Raw genomic sequence first — 7,170 nt, 5'->3', positions numbered from 1 at the left:
AAATTCTTTGCCCGTTTTTTAATTGGGCGGTTTGTCTTTTTGTTGAGTTTTAAGAGTTTTTTTTATATATTCTAGATCTTAGACCCTTATCAGATACACAATTACAACTATTTTCTACATTCAGTAGGCTGTGTTTTAACTTTATTGATAAAGTTCCTGAATGCACAAAAGTTAATTTTTATGAAGTCAGTTTGTTTTTTTTGTTACTCATGCTTTTGTTGTCGTATCCAAAAATCCGTTGCCAAATCTGAGGTCATGAAGATTATTGTGTTTTTTTCCTAAGGATTTTATGGATTTAGGTCTTATATTTAGGTCATGGTCCATTTTGAATTAATTTTTTCGGATGGTACAAGGTAGGTGCTGTGTGATGAATCGCTTTTGTTGTGTAGCCTTTCTCGCATAGTCTTGTAACTCCCACCCAAGTGATCGGGTGGGCATGTGCAAAGAAGGTAATTGTAGCCCACCAAGGGAATTGGTCAGTTTTGTCATCCCATTAGGCTTAAAAGAACCAATTCCAGAGCAAAAAGAGGATCTCACCTCCACCAAGGAAGAAGAGTGAAGAGCGGGATCCCTGCTCTGAGAAACTCCTGGATGAGGAGACAGAGAGCGCTGTAACACTAAAGACGCCAAGAAGCACTGGCAGAGAAATAGCGGCTTGGACCCATCCACATGTGCCTCAACAGAAAGGCCTGATGATCTGCCTCTGCGAGGTCCCAGCTTGGAAAACCCTGTGGAGCAATTCTAGGCTGCAACACATGGGCTTGCCGTGGGTTCATATATACACACACACACACACAAATATGTTTGTAGAAGTGATGAAATCATACTGTTTCATAATCTGCATTTTCATTATATGATGTAAACATCTTTTCCTTTTTATAAATAAAGATCTACATCACTATCCGTGTTTTGAATGTTCTGTAGCTTATATAGTTGATGTAACAAGTCATCAATCGGGCATTTAGACTATTTCCAGTTGTTCTATAAAGGACAAACCAATGAACATCTTTGGTGCAGTCATTTTTGCACTTAAGAAATTACTGCCTTAGAATAGATTCCTACAATTTAGACTAGGGTTTTGTTTTTTACTTATGAAGGCCATACAATAACAAAATTTAAAAGAATAATCCCACCCATAAAGTGTATTTCCATGTTTAAGTATTCCCTGACAGTCGTATGTAATTTTCTCTGTTTGGAACCAGAACACAGCTTATCTGCCCATCACGTCTGTTTTGATTTCTAAGCTTGATTCAGCTGATACTTCGTAGCTAATGGGTGACAACTGGCACTGGTTTATTAATATCCATTCTTCCCTTTTAATATAGGGAGATAGACTGATTGCATTGGTGCCTCCAATCACTGGCCTATGTCTACACTCATTGCCATGTAACTTTAAAGCTCCTCCAATCAAGAGGAAGAGACTGTCTCCACTGCTTCAGTCTGGGCCAGGCTTGTGACTTGATTTGGATAATACACAGTAGGAGGGTGGTATGCCAATTCTGAGACTTCTCTCCCTCCTAGACCCCTGCCATGCCATGAGAACAAGCCTGATCTAGCTTGCTAGATGATGAGGGACCACATGGACCAGAGCTTTATCAACTCAGGCCCAGTCTCATATGAAGGAACCCAGCCAAGGTTAGCAAAATGACTATAGATGAAAAAAGGAGCTCTGCCGAGCCAAGCTCAGATCAGTAGAACTGTCTGGTTGATTTGAAGACTCATGAACACAAATGTGTATAGTTGCATGCCAGTGAAGTTTTATGGTTGTTTGCTATGTAGCATTGTTCTGGCAATAGATAAATATACAGTCATAGAATTTTTAGTTAGCTACATGGCTGTCCTGCTAACAGTTACATTTTCTAGCTTCTCTTGTGGTTAGGCCTGGCCATGCAATTACATTTCAGGGAATGAGGTGAGCAGAAGTGATATGTGCTGCTTCCAGATTATTCCCTTCAAGGGAAGGGGCATGCCCTTCTCCAACATGCACCTATAACATGGCTGTGGTGGGCGCCATTTTGGATCTTGCGGATCAGGGCAATGCCTGGGGATGGAGGAGCAGTGAGACAGAATCTGGTCCCAGGCACGAGTAACCACCATAGCAGCTCTGGGCTGCTATGACTGTTAATGAGAGAACTAAACCTCCATCTTATTTAAGCCTTTGTTAACTTGGCTCTCTCTAAGAAGCAGTCAAAAATACACCCTTCACATTGCATTCACTCCCAAGCGTGAGTGTCCTAAAGCCTCTTGAAGCCTTCAGCCTGATGGAAGGTGAGAGAAGAGAGAATATTTAAAATTGCATTGTGAATGGTGATGCTTGTAAAATGTGATGAAAATAGTTAACACCACTAAAATGTATGGTAAGAAAATGTTGAAATGGCAACATACATTTTTACCATTAAAAAAATTTGCATTGTGTACATTTAAAAATAGTTAAAATTGAAAATTTTACTTTATACAGGTATATATATAATCCACAACCAAGATTATCTACATAGTAAAAGAGCCACTAAAAGAAGTTCTGTCCCTGCCTCTAGATGGGGAAAAGTGCGTAAGACCCTGGGCATGCGGTGAAAGTTGTGGTGAGGCTGCTGAATCTTGGGGCATTTTTAAAAGTAATATTTTTGTTTGATTTTAAAGCAAATGTACAAACTTGGAAAATATAGGGATACACAAAAGACAATCAGTTAAATTTAGATATATCTTCCTACACCATTTTTCTAAGTTACATGATTTTTAGCATAATTGGGAGCATATTTTATGTACTGTAATGCAAATTGTTGAAAAAAAATCTTGGTCCTTCCTGGTACACTTCAGTGCCTTGGTGACACAGTGGTTAAGAGCTTGGCTGCTAACCGAAAGATCAGCAGTTTGAATCCATCAGCTGCTCCTTGGAATTCCTACGGGCAGCTCTCTGTCCTATCGGGTTGCTGTAAGTCAGAATCAACTCAATGGCAATGGATTTTGGTGCCCTTCACTTCTCACACGTTTCCAAGATACCACGCCTTCTGCATAATTAAATATTGGAAGTCTGCATAACTTTCTAGCCTTCAGGTGGGCCATGATGGAATACTCAGTCTTTGTTGGATTGTTTAGGTGGTTGCCCATTTTCTAGCTCTTGGCTGTTTACTAGTCTTTGCTCTTTGAGTGGTTTCAGCCCTGGGACTCTGGACTCTGGAAGTGTGCCTTCATTCCCTGGCTGGCATCTCTCCTTCCTCGTTTCCCACTGGTGCAGGGACTTCCTCTGATAGACATGTTTGACAGTGTGTGCCCTGCCCATGGCCATAGTTGTACCATGTGGCCTTTGACTCAACGAAGTGTCAACCTGGATGGAGTCATTTCTTTCCTGAGAAACTAAGAGATAAGGGAATATTCCCAGATAGCTGTGGAGAGCCAAGCTGAAAGGCCACCTAGACTTGAGGCAAAGGCTGCCATTTTGGATTTTTTCTGTGCTGATGATGCGGGAGGCATGGGATGAGACAGGGTACAGAGCAGCACTCAGATCTGTAATTCCCATAATTTAGTAAATTCAGGCTGGGAAGGCTACCTGGCCATGTAAGTGCTCCACTCTGTTTTCTCTAGGTAAGAGATCCTGTACCCTGGCCACTGCCTTGATCTCTCTGTTCTTCAGTTTTCCCGTCTGGAAAATGGGGATTAAAAACATTGTCTCATAACTGTGAGGATTAAATGAGTTAATGTGTAAAACAGCGCCATCTGCATATCTTAGTGAGAACTCTATATGGGTATCATTGCTGCTAAGATTATCCTTCCAGATCCTTCTCTCTGATCCCTGTTATTTTTCTGGAGCCATTAAGTCATTAAGGACACTCTTTCCTACTGAAATAGCACAGGAACTAATTGCCTGCCCCCAAATTGTCTTCCTCTTTTTACCTTCTCTCTTGCTCCCAGTTTGTGGGGCCTACCTGTGGGGTTGCTGCCTTTGTTATGGTGTGATCTCTTGGGATACAGCGGAGTCTCTGGAGGAGGCTGCCCCTACCACGGCCTGTGCTGGCACTGGAGCACCTGGGAGATGTGAGCTGTGCCAGGGTCTCCTCATGACCAACCAATGGCTGGACCAGACCACAGTGAGCCCATGACCTACCCTCTCCTGTCCCTGCCTCAGGCCCCACACAGAGCCCAGGCCTCTCCGGGCCCTGGGGCCGAACCCTGAGCCTCCTGGCTGTCAGCCTTGCTGCTCCTGCTTTGCTTCATCATCCACCCACCTCAGGACTTGATGTTCTGCACAGTTTTCCTGGCTGGTAGATAATCGATTTAACAGTCTCCATAAAGAGTCTAGCACAGTGCCTGTTCATGTATCATAAATATAAGTGATCAGGGCTATTACTACAACCCTGCTGCACTTGATGATTTGGCCTCCCTGTCCCCATCGCTGGATACATAGAGGCGTGCCTGGCTGGTAGGACTTGTTTCTAGACTTTGATCCCCCCTACCCCGGGGATGGATACTATGGAAGGCAGGTCTTAGCCCATCCTGGGCTGCCATGTCCCCTGGGGCTGTGACTGTGGGGTGGCCTTCCTGAGTCTGCCCACCTTTGGGACTCTCCAGGCCCATTTCTGCTTTCCCTTTCCTTCCTTTTCTCTTTTTCTCCTTCCACTCTTCCTTTCTCCTTTCCTTCCTCTCTTTACTCAGGATAACCCAATGACACCTGGGGTCCTTTGCCATCTGTACCCCAGGAGTCTTCCTGAGCTATCAGGGGTCTCAGACAGTCACCTGGGCTTGGACCCAACCTCATCATAACTGGATGCTCTAGAGATACATGGATTTTGATCCTTTCCAACAAAGTCCACACTGGCAGCTTTCATCCATTCATTCAACCAATATCTGTTAGATGCCTACTGTATGCTGAGCCCTGTTTTAGGCTCTGGATTATTGTAAATATAACAGATGTGACCCCTGACCTCATGAAGGAGGGGAGAAAGGCAGTAAACAAATACATAAGATGATTTCAGTGATCAACGGTACGAAGCGAAGGCAGGGTGATGTGGTAGAAAGTGGCTGGGGTGTCAGGCAGGCCTCACAAAGAAGGTGACACTTGAGTTGCAACCCAGATGACCAGATCACATTGGAGCACCAGAGCACCAGGCAGGGTTCTCTGTCACAAACAACAGGATCGGACTCTGATTAACATAAACAGAAAAGAAATGCAGGGGGCAGCTGCAGGTAGCTCAGAGAACAGGCAGAGGCTGGTACATAGGCGATGGCCAAGGGAGGCTGGTGGCCAGAACTTCCGCCAAAGTCATGCCGCAGCAGGGTCTGGTTAGGACCCAGCTGCCACTGCTGCTGGATACTGGACATCTTTTGGGCCCCTTGAACTCTGGACATGCTGGCCCATCATCACCAAAGTGATGAAGCTTCCAAACCAGGCCTGCTCACCTGCCCCGGACTACAGGTTTGTTCTCTACCAGGTAGCCGGCTAGAACCTGTCAACTCTCCATCTCATGATCCAGCTCACTACTCACCTGCTCTCCGCCACACCCCTGCCCTACCTTGCTCCAGCAGCCTTGGCCTCCTTGCTGTTCCTGTCATGCCAAGCACCACCCCCGTCAGGGGCACTGGCTCTTCCCTCTGCCTGGAACACTCTCCCCCCAGGTACCTCCACGGCTCACTCCCTTCAAGTCTTAGCTCAAAGATCACCTTCTCTTGCAGTTCACCTTCAAATACAGCCTTCTCTGCCCACTTGATTCTTGCATGCCCATCTTTTTTTGGTCACCTTTTAGCATATCGTTTATTGTATGTACTGTTTACTATCTCCTTGCACTAAAATGCAGGTTCAGTAAGGTCTGTGTCTTTGTTTTGTTCACTGATGAGTCCACCCCATGTGCCTGGGTCAGTGCCTGGCCTTAGCGTGAACGTTTCCCAGTGGTTTGTTGAATGAGTGGATGATAGAACAGCCGTACTGATTCTGGTGTGAGAAGCCCATGGTCTTGGGAGGTTGGGGGCCTAATTTGAATCCCGGTTCTGTAACTTAGCAGCTGTGTGATACCACACAATTACTGAAATCTCCCTAGCTTTAGTTGGGAGCCCTGCTGGTGTAGTGGTTAAGATCTTGGCTGCTAACCAAAAGTTCATCAGTTCAAATCCACCAGCTGCTCCTTGGAAACCCTATGGGGCAGCTCTACTCTGTCCTATAGGGTTGCCATGTGTTGAAATCAACTCGATGGCAACGAGGTTGGTTTTGGGTTTTTTAGCTTTAGGTGGAGTCCCTGGGTGATGCAAATAATTAAGTGCTGAACTACTAGCCAAAAGGTTAGTGGATCAAACTTACTTAGAGATGCCTCAGAAGAAAGACCTGGCAATCTTTCAAAAAATCACGGGCTTTAAAACCCCATGGAGCAGTTCTACTCTACACATACAGGGTTACCATGAGTCAGAATTACTCAGTGGCAACTAACAACAGCCTCAGTTTTCCTATCTGTAGCATGGAAACAGATCCTTGGACGGTATAAGCTGTTTGCAATCAGCTGCTAACCTAAAGTTTGGCCATTCAAACCAACCCAGCAGTGCTACGGGAGAAAGGCTTTCCAAAAAGATTATAGCTAAGAAAAACCTATGGTGCAGTGCTACTCTATAACACACAGGGATGCCATGAATCAGAATCGACTCAAAGGCGACAAGTTTGGTTTTTTGTTTGTTTAGCGTGGAAACCTACCTCATATGCATTCTGGGTGAAGTAAATGAGGTAATGCGCGAAATCATCCTTTGCACCCACCCAAATCTATGGAGAGGCTCCCGAGCCCTGTGATCGCAATGACGTTTCCATTTACTTTGGATTATATGTAATTATAAATATTAACAAATAAGACTTAAAAAGGAAACCTTCGGGTAGGTTGGATGAAAAGTACAAAAATTGTGTTGTGGGGCTGCAGTTTGAGGATGGTTTCTGCAGCTGTCACATGGTAGCAAAATGGTGTGAAGCAGTGCCCGAGTCTGCGTCGACGACGGCCAGAGTCCATGCATTGGGAGGTTCGCTCCGCTGCAGAAAAACAAAGGGCGGGACATGCAGGGCCAAAGGCTCGGCGGCAGGCCGGGGAGGTGCAGTTCCTCGCTCCTGCCACTAGAGGTCAGGCGTTTACCGCTTCAGGGCTGGAAGACGGGCCCGTCGGGGATTGGCTAGTGGTGGCGGTGGGCGGGGCGAAGACCAAGATGGGAGGT

This window comes from Loxodonta africana, chromosome 18, assembly GCF_030014295.1.
Source record: "Loxodonta africana isolate mLoxAfr1 chromosome 18, mLoxAfr1.hap2, whole genome shotgun sequence".
In the NCBI taxonomy this organism is placed as follows: Eukaryota; Metazoa; Chordata; class Mammalia; order Proboscidea; family Elephantidae; genus Loxodonta; species Loxodonta africana.
Note: the sequence above shows the minus strand (reverse complement) of the source record.